The sequence below is a fragment of the Paroedura picta genome, chromosome 12 (genome assembly GCF_049243985.1).
Source record: "Paroedura picta isolate Pp20150507F chromosome 12, Ppicta_v3.0, whole genome shotgun sequence".
In the NCBI taxonomy this organism is placed as follows: Eukaryota; Metazoa; Chordata; class Lepidosauria; order Squamata; family Gekkonidae; genus Paroedura; species Paroedura picta.
Window position 1 is genome coordinate 33,071,505 of NC_135380.1, and position 17,844 is coordinate 33,089,348.

Below are 17,844 nucleotides of genomic sequence, written 5' to 3' on the forward strand. Positions count from 1 at the left end.
TCCCTGCTCTGCCCTGAAACCTTTCTGGATGACCTGGGCTCAGCTCCTCTCTCACCCGTTGAAGCAGGACAACAGAGATGGCGTTTGAGTCCCTGCTGGAGAGAAAAGCAGGGTATACATTTTGAAATAAATGAAACCAGTGAGTCACTCAAAGCCTCAAGAGAACTGCCAGATGCATCAAGAGAGTCTCTAACGGAGGGACGCCCAAGAGAGGGGGGAGCAGTTGCTGGAGAGCACCAAACTTTGTCCAGGAGGAAGGAAAAGGTGTGAAAACAATTAAGAGCCCAGTCAAGCTAATGAGAGCAGAGGAATACCAGGTAAGTGTCACTCATCCATCAGTGACAACCGGAGGCCAGAGGTGAAACTCTTTATCGGTCCTGATAACCTTCCAGCCCTTGGGAGAGAGGATTCTTCTAAAGCAGACACCTTTTTGAAATAATGCCTTTTAAGCCTAGAAAAAAACACACCCATAAATTTAGGCATGTCTGAAGGGGGGAGTGATTAAGCGTTTGGTGGTGTGGGGGGGGGGAAGCCTGCGAGACTGCTGATGCCCAAGGGGGATGAGATAAACACTCCTCTTGGGACAGCCAGCCACTGAGGCTTCCAAACCAACTCCCTAAGAAAGGTGTCTTCGAGATCAAAGCGGTACAAGTATGCCCTCAGGGCACCTATCCTGCATTGGGGTTTTCACACCTTAATTTCCTGAAATGCCCATGCATCAGTCGGGCTGGAGGACCCTGAGCGTTGCAGCTTGCAGTTGCTGGCAAGGAGTTCGTAGCCCTCGGCTTAGAGGTGGGTCGGCCCCATCTGGTGTCTTCTCAGAAGCCAGAGGCCAGCAAAGGAAACTGTCTAGTAAGGGGGGAGGGGGGTGTCCATGGAACCACATCAGGTTCCTTCTCCATGACTTACAAAGGGTTGGGGGTGGGGGTGGAGGAAATAATAACAATGACATTTTGCAACTCTTGTTAGAGGATTCATTGTGCAAAATCAGGGTGGTCCAGCAAATGTGCTCCATGCGGCTAATTTGGAATGCTGGTAAAGTTATCCATGGGGGATGCAATAAAAGGGGGGGGGGAGAAAATGAAGGAGAAGTGTGACAAAGAAGCCACATCAATGTGTGGCCCAATCCTGTGTTCATTTACTCAAAAGTAAGTTCCACTGGCCCTGACCTGGGTAGGCAGATCTCAACAGATCTCAGAAGCTATGCAGAGTCAGCCCTGGGCTGTATTTGAATGGGAGACCTCTCAGGAATACCAGGCTTGTGAGGCAGGCCATGGCAAACCACCTTTGGACGTCTCTTGCCCTGAAACCCCCCTGGGGTCTCCAAAGGTCATCTGTGAGACTATGACTTGATGGCAACATCAACGCTCAAGGGGTCTCGCCCACCTAAGTGTGCAGAGGAGGTTTCATTTCAGTTGGCGACTCAGGAGGTTTGATTTTCTTGAGAACCAATTTCGAGGCCACGTCAGGTGAGATTAGGCTTATACAGAGCTTACCTCCGGGCAGTTCCATGTTGTGTTTTCTCTGTACGTTCTCTAGAAAGGGGAGGATTTTGCACCTTGCAAGAGCGCTCCGGTGTTTGGCAGCACAGGGTTCCAGTCCAGTGGAAGGAAGGAATGGGGCTGGTCTCAGACAAAGAGCCCATGTGGTGTAGTGGTTAAAATTCCGGGCCAGGACCTGGGAGAGCCGGGTTCAAATCCCACCCTGTCATGGAAGTTTGCTGGGTAACCTTGGGCCACTCTAAGCCTAAATTTATACACACACCCCTTCCCAAGACTTTCTACTGATCTACACACCTTCAAGAATATGTTCTCTGCAGTCGTGGTGCCTCTCAAACACTGCACTGCACACACCTGAAATTCTGAAGTGGGAATCTATCCCCCTGATATAAAAAACAATTCACAGTGGAGCAGTGCCTGTCATGCCCTTGCTCTCATCTGATGCCAAGGAGGGCAAGAAGAAAAGAGGGGGGAGGAAAGAAATGCGGAAGGAAGTAGACCTTCCAAACGGGAGGGGGAGGGGAAAAGATCAAGCGTGGAGAGAAAGATAAGAAGCAAAGGTGCCCCTGAAGGAAGCTGGCAAGAAAGGGATTAGGTCCCTGGGGAGGGGAGCAAAGAGGAGCCAGGTGGTTTCTGATGCTCCCTCCCCACCAGTGTCTTGTGGGTGTAAACTTCGGGGGCGGGGGGGGGGCAGAGGATGCCAATGGATGCAAGTGATGCGCCGGAGCGCCTCACCTCTTCTGCACTGACCCTTGGGCTGCATCGCGGGCGTTTCTCTTGGCCAAGCGGCCGAAACTGCCCTGTGAGTATTTCCGGCGAAGTGCCTTGCCCTCCGGCTGGGCCCAGCAAGTGCTTCTGGACGGCATCCCAGGGCCAACCTGCCCAGTGCCCCCGGGGGCCGCCAATGCTGCGGAGGCACAAAAAGGGGGGGGGGAGAGGCGAGGCTGAATTCGATGTCACACCGATTTGGAAGGACAGGCGACAGCGGCCCCTGGAGGGACGCAACGCAAAACAACTATCCCAAGGACCCCGAGGGGTGGGGATGTCCGAGGAGGACGCCTCACCCGAAACCGGCAGCGCCCATCTGAATAATGCGTCTGAACCAACGAAACCAAGCCGTCAGCGAAAGGGAGGGATGTCGCGCTGGGAGGCGAGCGCATGCGACAGGGCGGCCTCTAGGCCTCGACTGGCTCCGTCTCTTTACCGATTGGTTCTGCCAATGAGTCGGAAAAGTTAGTTACGAGTCTTTCGGTTTCGGGGAGAGCCCGGCGGGGCTTGGCTTTCCCATCCAGCGGGTCTCCAAGAGCCTGGACGGGGGAGGAAGGCGCAGCTCTTATGGCTCGTTCGTAAATTTTAACAAAAGCAGAACGCGCGATCCGTCAAGGCCTCCCTTCCCGGGTTTACTCCCAAGTAATGATCTGGCCTATCTTTCCATTGCACTTAGCAAGAAAGAAAGAAAGAAAGAAAGAAAGAAAGAAAGAAAGAAAGAAAGAAAGAAAGAAAGAAAGAAAGAAAGAAAGAAAGAACACAATTGATTTCGATTTCTCGATACCTTCAAAATATTCACGTTCATTTCATTTTCATTCCATTTTTCAGCCTTGATCCACTTATCTCCACTAACACTTCCTTAAAAGACCAAAAATCTCAACAGGAGGAGAGCAGAAATGATTCACATCTGCAAAATAAGAGAAAAGCAGTGATACATTCCAGTGTTGGCTCAGCTAAAAACATGTCCTTTGGGGGATTCCAGAGGTTGTGTACACCTCTAATACTCTCAGTAAAGACTAGGGTCTGACCAGCCCTGTATGAGGGTCGTGACTCCCACTCCTTCCCGTGGCACTTGCCTTCTTTCTCTGCTGAGTGCCTTTCCTGCGAATCCGCCGCTTCTCGCCTCCTTTGGCGTCGAGGGGCTCCGCGGAAGCCTTCTCGGGGATCTGCCGTCCTCCTCGGGCTCTACTCCCAGCACACCGGGGCGCGCCGCCTGCGGAGTCTCACTAGAGGGCGGCGATCCAGGCCTTGCGCTGCGCCCGACTCTCCGGCCTGGTTAGCGGGGGATCGGAGCCGTTCGGGGCCAGGCTAGGGTCTGGGGCCTTCGGAGAATCCCCGGGAGGACGCGGAGCAGCCGCCGCTTTCGCTTGGGTGGGGGGAGGCAGGGAGGGATTCCGGCCACGAAAAGAGCTCCCCGGAGCCGCCGAAGGAACCGTCTTGAGAAAGCTTTTTCTATTCCTTTTTTTGCTAGACACAAAGAAGGATTTCTTATCTCGTAGCTCTCCTCCCGCGCAAGGGGGGAGGACGGAATCGGTGAGCCAGCCCGGGGAAAGTGCGATTTGGTCACTCTAGACAGGGATTCGATCCAAATTCAGTGGCCTGGACCTCCCCCCACCCACCCCGTTCGTTCCAAAGGGAGCCAGTTCATTCACGGGAGGAAAATATCCGGGGGGAACCCCCATTATAGCCTCTGAATGTCTCTCTCCGCGCTCCCCCCTACAAGGCAGACGGGAAGGCCTCGGGGGAGGCGGAGTGGAGGGAAAGGCCCAGCGCCGCCGGGTCAGCCCCGTCCTGGGACCGCAGGGTGGAAACCGAAAGCTCGGCCAAGAGCGGGCGGGGGAGTCTGCCGTCTTGCTCGAGCACGACCTGGGACTGGGCTCCCCCGCGGTGCCCTGGGAAGGGTCGGGCGATTGTCAGCCCCCTTGGCCTTCCGCTCTGGCGACCTCGGCTGGATCGGGGGGTTGGATGGATCCTGTCCGGCACCCGAAGCCACTTCAGACAATCGAAATGACTTCCAGCCGACGGGGAAGGGGCCCGAAGTCAATCCGATTGAAAGGCGTAAAATGGATGGGAACGAAAACAAAAACTGCAGCCGTCTCCGTACTGCAGCTACCGGCGCTGCGGGAGTTTCCTCCTTCGGCCGGATCCAGCGGCGCTTCTGGGTCCGACCGGGGTCGATAGCACGGGCCCGACGCCGCCATTGCCGTCAGGGGGACTCGAACCGGGCAGATCCGAGGGGGAGGGGATGATTGGAAGCCCCCTGGCTTCTGCCCGACGGGCACCATTCAGGGCTTCGTTGGGGCTGGGCTCTTCTTGAACGCCGGGCTGTCGGGGCCGGTTTTTTGGCACCGCGGAAGCTGCATTTGCTCGTGAATAGATGGCCCTCTTCTGAGCTCCGTCTACTGGGCCCAGTGGCCCTGCCTTCCGGCAGCCTCTCCCCAGCACGCTCTTTGCATCCCCCGGCCCCATTGCCAGGACCCCCTTTGACAGCCTGAAACAGCCCACGGGCTGCCCCGCACAACTCCCCTTGACAATCCTCTTCCCCTCAATACACGGGCTGCCTTCTCAAAAACTTCTCAAAAAAAAATGCCAAATGCTTTAGATCTGCTGCTGCTGTAAAGAACTGGACCCCAAAGCGCGGGTTTTCTTGAGACAGGCATTTGTACACATATACGAAAACCGGCGGTCCAGGATTGTAAACGGGCCGCCTCTCCGGGGCGATGGGTTCAGCAGGGGAACGGAGGAAAGGGTGGCCGGGAGCTCTCCTTTATTTGCAACTGTCTGTTTGGGATGGCCCCGGCAGCCAAGCAAGTCCAAGGAGACTCCCCTGCCCGAGTTTTAGAATTAGTTCCTTTATGCATTTAGCGCAGGATTTAACCAAGAACCAGGCTTGGTTGAATCCTGCGGAAAGGCAACCCTTATAAGATCCTCTATGCCGAAGCTTCAAGCTGCAGCCACGCGTGCTCTTACTTGAGAGTAGCCGCATTGAATCCAGTAGGAATTACTTCCAAGTAAGCACGCAGGGGATTGGCTTCGCATCCCCGTCACTGGAAGAGCTGAATTGCCAAGCGCTGAGCTTGGCCTCAACAGACTGGAAACGTCTCGGGGCAGCGACTGGTCCCAATGGAAACCCGGAAAGACGGGTTGCTCGGGGCGTTCCCAGCAGGTTTCTGAACTGACCCACCGTCTTGTACGGACCCCTTCCAAAGTTTTCCGCCAGAGCCGCAGCTCTACAGTGAGGCGCTGGGCATTCTCTTGTGAATCGGGACCACAGGCGCCTTGCTCAGCGGGGGGGGGGGGGGATCCCCGTTTATTTCAGGGAACCCTCCAGAGGACCAAGGGAACCAGCTCCGGGGGAGATGGAGAGCCCCGGGGAGATGCGCGAACGGGCACGCCCAGAAGCGCACCTGCTGGGGAAGGCAGGTTTGCTGCCACCTTGCCCCTTCCCGCCGAGTGACCGCAGCGCGGAGAGGAAGGCGAGGAGGGGGGGGGGGGTGTCTTTACTCTGTAATTTATGCCCCAGCCAAGGCGTGGAACGCGGGCCCGCTTGCTGGGCCGGCTCTGAAAGCGAAGCTATAAATTACCCGCCGGCCGCGCCGCAAACCGGGCGGGGGAGCCCGCCTTCCCGAAAGGACCCTTTGAACACCAGGAAACCAAATTAAAAAGCCAAAGAACAGAGGAGGAGAGCCAGGACAGAGGTGGGAGGGGTTCCGCACCACCACCACCCTTAAAAATAATCTAAGACTTGCAGCCCCATCCCAAACAGATTGCAGAGAAGCCCAACTGCCCATTAAATTCAACAGGAATCGCTTTCCCTACCCCACCCGGAGTCAAAGGAGCTGGGCTCCCGCCCGGCCCCAAGCAGGTCTGCTCAGTTGCCCAGACTTCGAGAGGGCCAGCTTCCTCCTTAAGAGTGTTCAGGAGTGCCGCGCTATGGCCACGATCCCTTCTCAAGAAACCCGCGTCTGCCTGCGGTCAGCGGAGCCATTGCTTTGAACGGAGCTGGCCCGCCCGTTCTCTGGGCAAGAGGATGGCGCACCTGGCAAAAAGAGGGGTGGCTGAATATGGCATCCGCTCTGTCCCCCAAGCGGCGCTTCGCCTCCGAAAATCACAAACATCTCCCCTAGAGAGCCTTCCAAGTTGATCTACGGCAGGGGTAGTCAAACTGCGGCCCTCCAGATGTCCATGGACTACAATTCCCATGAGCCCCTGCCAGCGAACGCTGGCAGGGGCTCATGGGGATTGTAGTCCATGGACATCTGGAGGGCCGCAGTTTGACTACCCCTGCTCTACGGCCTGGATTAAGACCGGGAGCTTGAGAAAGACCGGGATGGGATTGTTCCCCGTTCGCTCGGAAGGAAAGGAAGTGAAGTCGAATTCTAATAGGCTTGGACTAAATCTCAAAGGCATTTCCAAAGAGGTTGGTGCCACTTATGTCGGGCCCCTGGGGAAATGTTCGTGGGACTAAACCCTATTGAATAAAATGGGATTTACTGCCCAGTAGATCTACTTAGGTTTGTCCTTTAATGGCACTTTTTTAAAAACCAGAAATGCTGGTGGGCCCGACTTCAGTGGGATTTCAACCTGTCCCGGAGAGCCTCCATACCCAGTGGAACTGCACCAGATTCTGGGAATCTGGAGGAGAAAAAAGATCTTCGAAACAAACGGAACCGAAACGCGAGCTTTCGCCCTCCATCGACACGCGTTAGAATCTGTTCGGCGTTGTTGGTTCTCCGGAGCGCAGCCGCTGACTTCTCCCTGGTGACCGACTTTTTCTGGAGAATCTAAGGAACAATATTTCTTTATTTCGCCCTGGCCGGATATAAGGAAAAGAGCGAACCCCGGGCGCTAATGACAAGGATCTCTGGGCTTCTACAGAGGAAATCCTCCTCGGTTTTGACAAATAGGAGCGAAAGAGACGGGGGACTTGAGAAATATTTTAGGGCAGCCCGACTTAAGCCACTGGGTCCCATTTAAGGAGTGCCGAAAGGTGACACTTCTGGCAAAGGGAGCGGACCCTTGCCAAGCCCGACGGGACGGCACGTTCAGCGAAGGAAATGGGGAGGATTTAGGAAGGGTCTCCCAAACGGGTGGTTGGATGAATGCGGGGGAAAAGACTTTGCTCAACTTTTAAAAACCAGGTGGGGTTCTTTCTCCCCACCTTCCCGGCTGGCTCGGTTTCGGGATTCTCGCGAGGAGTTGTGCCTGTGGCTTTCGGGCACACCGGAGTGAAAGACTCCTCGGAGCTCTCCCAAAGGCGGGACGCACCAGAGCCGGGCGCGCGATTCTCCCAGGGCGCCCGAAACTTGCCACCGGCCAGAGCATCTCGGTAGTTTCCCTGCTGCAAAAGTTCCCCCACCGCGAGGGGAGCTTGGGTCCCCTTATGCGCCCGCCCGCCCAACCCCCAACTGCCTGTTGGGCCTGGCGGCCTTCATGTCAGAGTTCACGGATCTGGTTAGCTGCCTTTAACTTCCAGCTGTAAAAGGACGGATATTAAAGCCGTCTAATGGATCCAGCGCAAAGGAGGGTTGCATTTCCATGGCGGGTCTCCCCCCCTTTCCCCCCCCCCAAAGTAAAAACGAAAGAAATGGCATCTGGGACGCAAAACAAAACATTAAACGGCGTTGGGGGAGGAGGCATCAAAGGTGACCTGGAAACGCTCCCCTGCCAGGCACCTGGCACTGGAGAAAACGGGGAGGTGGTCGGTATGTGTGTGCGTGTTTTTTTCCTTCGTCCTACAGAGGGGAAGTGGTGAAAAGGAAAGATGAGCGATGCAGAGCAGTTGCTCCGCTAAGGGACGCAGCCTCTCCTAAGGGGGTCCAGCGCCCCAGAGTCTTGCAGAGTCAGACCAGAGATGCAAACTTATTTTGCATAGGGACAAGGCAAAGGCCGCTGGGAAGCCCGAATGTAGCCCACGAGTCCCTGTTTTTGTTCCCGGAGCTCAGCGATACACTGCAGCTGAACATGGAGGTTTTACTTTGCTTTTCGGCCTAACAGCTATGAATATGTTTCCTTTCCCAGAAGTCGCTTATGTACATAGCCAGTGCCAGATCAGTGCCCGATATACCGCCCTGAGACGGCTCTCTGGGTTGGGCCGTATATAAGTTCAATCAATCAATCAATCTTGGGGCAGTGCGGTTGACAAGCTGGCTGTACGAAGAGTTGACCCGAAAGCCACTGTTGCAAGAAAGCCCCGGTTCAGCCCCGGGTGGGGCCTCCATTTTGACCGTTTATGCACTGGAGGTTTCATGCCGGTTGCCCCCACCTCTTCCTGCACCCACATGGGGGAGCATTTGGCCTGGTGCACCTCATCCACCCCCTATCTGTGCTCCTGATAGAGGGGTGGGGCAGTGAAGTTCCCAGTGCATAAGTGGTCTTTGAGGCAAACAAATGGCTGGGGGGGGGCGCTTTGGAGGGTCAGACGAGTGCCTTCCGCCGCTTCCAGTCATCCTCCACCGCAAACCTTCCCTTCCTTCTCTCCCCCCGCCCCCCCCCCCGCCACCCAGGGAGTTTCGCGAAGGAAACGTTCAATGTCTGCCCAAACCCCCTCGAAAAAGCCGCCTGGCCGGCTGAATGCCAAGCAGAGACCGGCGGGCGGGTGGAAGGAGGCAGAGAGCTCGGGAACCGCGTCGCGGCGGGCCACCCCTTCTTCCTTTCTAAACGAACAAGCGCATACAGGGGCGCGCCGGTGAAGCCAAGCCCGGGACGTCGACCTACCAAAGCGGGAGGGGGCGTATCATTCTTCCCCCGCCCCCGGCAGTGGCAACTCGCCCCCACCCCAGCCCCACACCTTCGCCTGCGATCCCGTTTCCCGGAACCGGGGGGGGGGGAAGGGAGAATACCCCCCCCTTCATTTCCCGTGGCCCTGTTTCGAATCGCCGGTCTTTCCCCCTCGGAAGCGCGCCATGGAGGCCAGCGCTTGTTTCCGGAAGGCAACCCCCCCCCCTCTTCTGATCACCACCGCCCGCTCCTTCCCCAAAGAGTGAATCCCACAGCCGCGGGGGGGAGGGGTGTCCAGAAGCAACACGTGCCGGGGCCCGCGCAAGATCCTCTTTTCCTCGCCTGCCTCTCCCATCTTAGCCTTCCTGGCTTTAAAATGCCACCCCCTTTATTATTTGAGTGTATGGGATTTTATGGGGGGGGGGCGGTTGACGCGGCATTCCGCCTTTTTAAAACTAGGAGCAGCCCCCTCGGAAGGCCCCCTCCCTTCAGCATTCAAATATGGGACTTAAATCCTCAGGTTTTCACTAAGTTGATTTAGGAGGGTACATCCCCATTGACTTTGTGGAACCGCAGCTGGAGATTACAGCCTGATTCTGAAGGTTCTCTCTCTATTTCAGAACAGACAGCCCTGAGTTGCAAGGAAGGGCGGTATATAAATGTAATAAAATGAAAGTGAAAAGTTAATTAAAATAAAATATATTTTTGATTAAAGTAAAAGAGGTGACCCTTTTCTTCTCCTGCTGCACATTTCCAGCACAGCTTTTGATGCACGGAAGTCAATAGATGAGGAGCTAGAAGTGTATGGGGGGGGGGGCAACCAGTAAATTGGCACGTTTTTCCACTTTGCAAGATCCTGAGAAAATTTCACAAGGAAAAAAAAAGGAGGGGGGGGAGTTCTGGTTCTGTTTCCAACCAAAGGCTCCCGGGAAGTGCACAAGCAAAGCATGATGGTTATTTCCTGTTGGTTCTGAGCCACCATCATGCAAAGCTATACTGCATCTGCACACAGAGGATCTGTGTGAGCTGCCATGTGGCCCTTCACAAACAGGGCACTCCTGGGAGTAGAACAAAGGGATTTATCCCACTTGCTTCCCCCAGAGACTTCCTAGAAGACTGCAGCAGAGCAAGAAGGCAGCGGTCCTCCCTGGTTGCTTGCCCGCTGCAACTGAGGTGTACTGCCTTGGGACATGGAAGGTCACTCTTGTTACATCGATCAAATGTACTCTTCTACCAAAAATTCAAAGCCAATTGTAAGACCAGCACACTTATGGGTGAGTGTGTTTTGCACACACCTGACAACTGTCCTCCACAAATTATTGGACAGGTAGAACACATAAAAAGCCCAAATGGCTTCCAGAGTCAGCCCAGTGTAGTGGTTAAGACCGTTTATGCACTGGGAACTTCACTGCCCCAGCTCCCGTGCAGGAGCAAAAATTGGGGGCAGATGAGGCACACCAGGTCAAATGCTCTTCTGTGTGGGTACAGGAAGAGGTGGGGCAACCTGCCACGACTAAAACTCCAGCCTGCAGCCTGGCATGAAACCTCCAGTGCATAAATGGTCTAAGAGTCATTTGGAGAACCACTCCTTCACAGGCAGCCAGCTGGGAGACCTTGGGCCAGTCACAGATGAACTTAGAGCTGTTCTCGCACAGCAGTTCTCTTAGAACTCTCTCGGCCCCACCTGCCTCACAAGGTGTCGGTTGTTAGGAGAGGAAGGGAAAGGTTTTTGTAAGCCACTTTGGGACTCCTTGGGGGAAGTGGGAAAAAGCGGGATATAAAACAGCTCTAGAATTCAGAATTCAGCAGAGTGGACTTCATTTTTGTTTGTGTGTTTGCTTCACAGGAGCAAGCTTCTAGACTTCATGGTTGTGAAGACCAGCTTGATAATACTGGGCAAACACTGATGGGGAATCTCCAGGCATTCGGGGGCATATAAGGCGTTCATCTCCTCCAGCGAGGCCAACCCCCGACGTTACAGAATGCAGTGAAAAGGGAAAGGCTGCAAAGCCTTTGTGTGGGAGGCATGCCGGTGCGGACTCCCAACACCAGAAGGCTGCGTTGGGAGCTGCGCAGCGCCTGCGCCTTCCGGGCTCGGGAGCAGAGGACAGGGCTCCCTCCTCCTGGCAAGCCCCGCCGTCTTGGGCTCGACGCAGGGCCCCCCTGACAGCTCACCAGAAATGGCACGGTAGTTCTAGCGGCAGGAGCCCGCCTGGGGGAAAGCAATAAGCTGCCGCGGTGCCCGGATCCAGAAGCGCCAGCTGAGGCTCCCTCTGCCAAGGCGACACGTCCTGGCTGGGTTGTTATTCCTTCTGCCAGCCTGTTGGGATCGGCGATCAAAGGGAAGGTCTGAAACGGTGACCAACTCTTGCAAGGGCCCTGTTCTCACAGAGCAGGCTCTCTCGGAGCTCTCTCGACCTTACCTGCCTCTCGGGGTGCTTGTTGTGGGGAGAGGAAGGGGACGCGATTTTGTAAGCCACTTTGAGATTCCTTCGGGTAGTGAAAGTAGAGTATAAAGCCCAACAACTCTTCTTCTTCTTCGGGGTGGGACATCTGCGTGGCCAGGAGACCCAGAAGTTCATCCCTACATAGAATCACTTCCTCCTGAGCCTACTGTGAAATCCAGGGTGGGCCTCTGCTTAGTATGGCACCATAAGGTATGCATCAAGAAGTCCTGGGTTCAAATGTTGCTTTTGTATTGAACTGGATGGTGAGAGGAGGAGGAGGAGGAGGAGGAGGAGGAGGAGGAGGAGGAGAGCTGGCTTTTTATACCCAGCTTTTCTCTATCGAAGAAGATCGGATGTTTCCTACCTCATTTATTCCTCCTACAGCGGCTTATAAACACCCTTCCCTTCTCTGTGAGGTAGGTGGGATGGAGAGAGCTCTGAGAGATCTGTGACTGGCCCAAGGCCACCCAGTTGGCTGCATGTGCAGGAGGAGTGGGGGATCGAACCCGGTTCTCCAGATCAGAGGCTGCCGCTAATAACCGTTCCACCAAGCTGATCTGTCCCCTTCTGCAGAAATAGGACAAACGTCCCTTGCCCGTCCTACAAGACCGTCAGTGCAATGCTAAGAACACTGCCCTGGAAGTCAGCCTCAGGCAGACTTTCTCGCATTTTAATACCATTGTGAAACCCCAGAAACATTCTGCAGGCTTCGAGAAACCCATAAATGGCACAATTGAGCAGGATATGGTTGGGGAACACAGCGGTGGACAAGCCCGTGTGGAGCTCCTCCCCTTCCTGCCCCCTCCAGACCCGTCATTGGCCATTTTAGGAGGGGGCAGGTTGACATGGCCCTATCATATCACCTAATAAATGTTCAAGGAATTAAAAAAAAGATATACAGAAAACTAACTCCCACCCTTCAGGAAACCCTTCCAGGGCTGTCAAGAAATCCCAGGGTTTCATGAAATCCTGGTTGAGAAAGCCTCGGGAGAATCAACTTCCGGTTTCTTTTATCCAGGCGGACTCTGCCCCACTTCGTCTGTCTTGAGCTCTGGAAAGCCTGTTGCGAAGACTGCTCATTTTCTCTAGCACGGTCACCAGGCGGGGAGAAAGAGGGAATAGAAAAGGGAAACCATAAAGCCCCCAAGGCCTTTCAAGAGAGCTGCACCTGTTGGATTGCTGCTTATTGGCAGTCATAAGAGAGGCTCCCATTGCGCCAGGCCAGAGCAGCCACGCCAGTTAAAAGAAGCCTTTCCCTACCCAAGTGTGGCCGGCTGGGTAAGGCGAGCCCTTCGGCTGAGGTCGGTCAGATAAGGACCAGTCCGGCCAAGGAAGAGCCTGGCCTGCGTGGGTTGCCCACAGCGCCCCAGAAGTCCTCTCCTGCCCTGGCCTTTGAAGCCCGCACCTTTGGAAAGGGTTGGGGAGGGACAGTGCGGGGGCCGCAACTGCAACATAGCTGCTGGGGGGGGGTGAGCGGTGGAGCCAGTCACAAAATGTTGGGGGCTGCGGTTAAGCCTGACTCTAGCCCTTCAACACTTCCGGCAGACTCTGCTTTAAAACCCACGTCTTAAAAGCAAAGCTGGTCCTTGCTTAGGCCCCGCTTAGCTTCAGTCACTCGACAGGGAAGAGTCTTGCGCTGCGGCGGCGGCGGCTGCCGAAGCAACACGTTTCAAGGATCTGCACAGCCAATCAGATCTCCAAGGGCCAATCAGAAGCCGTGGCCTGGAAAAGCCCACCGAGACCCGCCCACTCTCTAAAAACACCGGGGCAGGTGTCAGCGGGCACAATAAGGACCACGCGTGCGTCGCCGGAAGGAGGCGAGGATAAATGAAGGAGGGCGGAGGGGAGCTTAAAAGCCATGGTGATCTCGCCCCGGATCCATTCGCACACCAGCTGGGCCGATCGCGCTCCATGCAGGTTCCTTACTCGATGACTTTGACGGGTCCATCAAATAGTCGTGGGGGTGGGGGTGGGGGAGGTGTCAGTCGACTCTCGCTGGGCACAGACACTCTGCCGCTGCATGCCAGGCTCGGGTAGGAGAGCGCCGCTCCGAGAAGAACACCTGCTCCACCTCGCGTCCAGAGGATGAGGGGCAGCAACAGGGAGGGGCGGGTCACCTCCGCGCTCCTGGGGGTGGGGGGGCACTTCTCCAGCGGCACTGGGAGAGACAGGATGGGCTGGTGAGTCTGAGCCCGCAGGGACCACCAAGTTCTTACTGCGAGGGCGAGGAATGCCTATCGAATGGCACGTGTGTGGCATAGGCGACTCGAGGATTGTCTGGCAGCCAGGCAAGGGACGCGCGGAGGTGGTTTGCCGTTGTCTGCGTCCTGACCCCTGGTGTTCCTTGGAGGAACTGCAACCGAAATCCTTGGAGGTCTCCCATCCAAATACCAACCCGCGTTGGTCCTGCTTCGCTTCCGAGACCTGACTGTTTTACAGGTCATCGGAAACTCGGTAGTAAGAATGCAGTAAGAATTCAGGTGGGTCGGCGCGTTGGTCTGAAGCAGCAGAACAGAATTCGAATCCAGGGCTGCCTTGAAGACCAACACGGGAGCAGCTTCCGTGTGCAAGGGCCCTTCGCTTGAGAACACGTAATCACGAAGATCTCACAGTTCTTATTCTAGGCGGCGCTACACGAGTCCAACCCGACTGGCTTTGAGCTAGCTGGGGAATTGGAAAGCCGTTGAGTGATACAGATCCCTTGGCCTGGGTAGGATTCATTCCTTGGAGGAGAAGGGGGAAAGGAAGGCAGGAAGGAGTAGAGAACAGATGGAAGGAGCGGAGAAGGAAGAAAAAAGACAGAAGGGAGGGGGCAAGAAACAGAACAAAATTTGCGTCCAAGACCAACAAAGTTGCATTTAAGATATAAGCTTTCGTGTGGAAGCAACTATTACATGTAGGGCGGGGGAAGAAAGAAGAAGGAATGAACATCATAGGCCCTGGCCTCCCTGCGGGACCATCTACCCGTCCTTCCAAGTGTTGGAATAGGCAATGTCTGGTGTACAAAATTAAGAGGAAGAAGACCCTGAAGGGGGCAGTAAGAAGACAGGTAGAAAGGCCAATGACTTATCCGCTCTGCTAACAAGTTCTGGCCAATCCTCAAAAAGGCTCAAATTATCAGGAGGAGGCAGAGTTTTGTGAATGGTTGAATGTTTTAATGCTTAAAGGCGCGCACTTGTTTTTGTATTTGTTGTCAGCCACCCGCGAGCCGACCAGGAAAGGGTGGTGTACCAATAAAAATTTGTTGTTGTTGTTGTTGTTAACACATTTAAAGTCCTGTGGCAAGGTATTCGAGGTATAAGCTGTAGTGTGCAAAAGCACTTCCTCAGATCAGGTGGCAGGAAAGGTAGCCAGAGCACAACAGAAAGACACAGGCAGACAGACATGTATGTGTGTTGTCTCTGCTGGAGGTTGACAATCTAGAGCAGGGGTAGTCAAACTGCGGCCCTCCAGATGTCCATGGATCACAATTCCCATGAGCCCCTGCCAGCGAATGCTGGCAGGGGCTCATGGGAATTGTGGTCCATGGACATCTGGAGAGCCGAAGTTTGACTACCCCTGCTCTAGAGAGAGTTGGTTTCAAAGTCAACTTAGCACGTGCCAAAGTTTCGGACGTTTGCTAGAAAAGCCTTCGAACTGATGGGGACTTTTCCTAGGCGATGGCGGGTTCGGGGCCGGGGGCATCAACAGGAGTCGCGTGAGCGTCATTATAAAAATAAAAGTAGCCACCCGGACGACGCTCAGCAGAAGCCGATCTGAGACCCCCGAGTCGTAAGCCTCTCTCTCTCTCCCTCTGATTCTGGGAGATTGCCTGGGGGGCTTGACCCCCCTCCCTCCAATTATTTCGCTTTGCGGCGGAGGGTCAGGCCTGCGTTCCGTCCTGGGGGATTTATTGGGTTATTTCAAACCTCTCGCCTTGAAGGGGGGCGGGGGGGGGGGCTTTCCTTCGATCGGGCGCAGGGCTTTGATGTGAGCCCGGCGTGGCGTGTCTGTTCCCCACCGGCATAAAAGGAGTTTCCCGGGCACTTTTCCGGGTCGGAAAATGATCCCAGTTAATTCCACGTTTCTCTCTCCCACCAGCGCCAAATTCCACTGGGGCTGTTTTAATTTTTCTCTTATTTTCGTCGTGCAAGGAAATCGCGCCCCGCCTTCCGCTCCGGTCGCTCTCCCAGCGCCCTTCGAGGTTCGCAGGGGGCTGCTTCCTGGGGCCCCCTCCCCCAGCCTGGCTGGCTTGGAAACCTTGGCGAAAAGCAGAGCTGAAAGTTCCAAAATCACCAGGAAGCCCCATCTTTCGCAGCCTTGGTGCCAAACACCTCGGGTGGGTGGGGGGCTGATTAAGACTAGTAAGGCACGCAACCAAAGACTCTGCACGTCTACTCGAAAGTAAACCCGTCTTAAGGCAGCGGGACTCAGCGTCGGTTTAAAAGGCGGAAAACGCAGGTTTAGCAGAGCAGAAGCCAGGAGGAATGGAATGGAATGGAATGGATCCAGCCAAATCTCCCCACTTCCTTTTGAGTAGACTGGGATGTCAGGAGGCGTGGTTTGTGTGTCTGTCCTAATAACTCTCTCCGTCCCTCTACTTTACCTGGGAGAAATTCCCATGGAGCGCAAGGGAATTGGGTGCCCAGTTACGCTCAGGGGCCTCCTGGTGGGTCAAAATCCCCCCCCCCGGCATGAACCTCCCCTCCCCTCCCCGCCGGGGCGTGGGGAAGGAGAACAGTGTCAATGTTTGTATTGACAAGAACAAAGTCGGAGTCCCGGGGGCGCCTTGAAGAGCCCCAAAGTTTTGGCGTGCAATGCCCACTTCGCCAGAATCCTGAAGGGCGCGTGCACACGGGAGCTTACTCCTCGGATGAAACTTTGCTGCACGCCCGACCTGGCTTTCTTTACCAGGGTTGCTCCCGGCCTTTCTGCCCGGCTGGCCACCAAAGCGGAGAATAATTCAATCATTATTCCTAAAGATTTGCCCCGGAGTCCAGGGAGCAGCGTTGTGCTCCCGGAGAACCGGCCCGGCTCTGGCGGATTCGGATGGCCTGAGCGCCGCTCTTTCTATCTTCGACAAGCACCCTTCGGGCTGGCCGTAATGCTGGAGAGAGAAAGGCCGAGGAGACAATTCAGGATCGAATGGAAAGGAGAAGAGCTCTGCGCGGGATCCAGACAAAGTTATGCGCACGCATGCACGCACGGGCGCGCGCACACGCATCCCTTTCCTAAAAGGCACATTCCCCATCCACCCCCCACTTCCCTCCCCAGAAATAATTTTGGCGCACCAGTCGGGGGCTGAGCCGGGGGAGCGGCGTGTGTGTGTGGGGGGGATGCGCCCGTTCTGTTCGGACCGATCCAGTCGGCCGGAAGCGCGTTCCAGAGGCCCTCTCGATTTCGCTTGGAGTCCCTTGAATGTTCACCACGAGTGGGGCGGGATCGTGTCCGCCTCAACACAGAGAAGGCTGCCCTTTCGCAGGCAGATCGTCTCCCCACGAACAAAGAGCCCAAAAGTCCCTTGACCTTTCATCCTTTTGTTGTAAGAAACTAATGGAAGGGGGGGGGGAGAGAACCTGACTTTCAAAACGGAACCCGGTATCCTAAACGACTCCTGTGGTTTTTAGAACCCCTTTAATTTTATTTTTTCTGACAAATGGAATTCGTGGCTTCCAGCCCGGTCCAGCCTGTGGCTTCCAGCCGAGCTGACTTCCAGGCACCCCCCCCCCCAACTATTCAGAAGAAGTCAGCCCAAGATAATATTGTCCGTGGAAATCCCAAGTGTCTTTTTTGAGGTTGTGAGAAAAGTTTAATAACTCCCCCCCCCAACACACCGCTATGCCCCCTATCGTCCTCAATGGACCGCCCCGCCTCTTCCCCCGATTCGACAAGCGCTCCTCCACCCCACCCCGCAAGCCGCATGTAATCGCGGGAATAGGGGGATATACACGAAAATCCCGGTCGTGAGAACGCAGCTCTGGGCCTGACAGCACAACGAGGACTACCTGGGGTGTCTGTCTGGGCGCGCTTGGGGACGGGGGGGGGGGTGGCGAGTGCTCGGCCAGGAACGGAGCGCCCAGGCCTGCTCGGGACACGGGATGCTTCCCACGGGCGGGGGTAAGCCTGGGGCCCTTCGGTGGTCGCAAGGTTTCCCGCCTGCTGCTTAGAAGAAGGGAAGAAGAGTTTTTAGGTTCTTATATGCCGCTTTTCTTTACCCGAAGAAGGCTCAAAGCGGCTTACAGTCGCCTTCCCTTTCCTCTCCCCACAACGGACACCCTGTGAGGTGGGTGAGGCTGAGAGAGCCCTGATATCACTGCCCGATCAGAACAGCTTTATCAGTGCTGTGGCAAGCACAGGGAGGCGGGGAGACGCCTCGGCCCCTGCCCTTGCTTTCGGCTGAGGCTGATGTTCCGCAAAGGCCAAAGAGGCCG

General features: G+C 55.5%; 1 long non-coding RNA gene across 2 annotated transcripts in view; it reads right to left on the reverse strand.

Moving 5' to 3' along the window:
- Positions 1-17,844, reverse strand: part of LOC143821718 (uncharacterized) — a 33,069-nt gene that overhangs the window by 6,063 nt on the left and 9,162 nt on the right. For both annotated transcript variants that reach the window (XR_013225886.1, XR_013225887.1), the window contains exons 2-3: positions 3,344-3,734; positions 3,052-3,174 (exon numbers count right to left, since the gene is read on the reverse strand). This is a non-coding gene — a long non-coding RNA (uncharacterized LOC143821718). The remainder of the gene's footprint in view (positions 1-3,051; positions 3,175-3,343; positions 3,735-17,844) is intronic.